The sequence below is a fragment of the Octopus sinensis genome, linkage group LG29 (assembly GCF_006345805.1).
Source record: "Octopus sinensis linkage group LG29, ASM634580v1, whole genome shotgun sequence".
Taxonomy (NCBI): domain Eukaryota; kingdom Metazoa; phylum Mollusca; class Cephalopoda; order Octopoda; family Octopodidae; genus Octopus; species Octopus sinensis.
The window spans coordinates 1,455,962-1,456,317 of record NC_043025.1 but is presented as its reverse complement, the minus strand read 5'-3'; positions in this window follow the sequence as shown (position 1 = coordinate 1,456,317).

Genomic DNA, 356 nt, shown 5'->3' with positions numbered 1-356 from the left:
CTGCAAGAGTCGTATATATATATATATATATATATATAATTACATACAAAACATACATATATGTGTATATATATATATATATATATATATATATATATTAATATATATATATATATATATATATATACATGTGTGTGTATGTGTGTGTGTGTGGTGTAAACACAAAGCCAGTCAATAATGATGTGGCGTTTTATCTACTGTCAGTCAGAATCGGAGATAATATAACGGAATAAAAATGATGTATTCCGACAAAAGATAAGATGGTGGATAGAATAGTCTTTTTATTGACCAGCACAAATATCACATTCAGTGAGATTAACAGTTTCACCTATCACTAAATGGAGTTGATTGTCTGA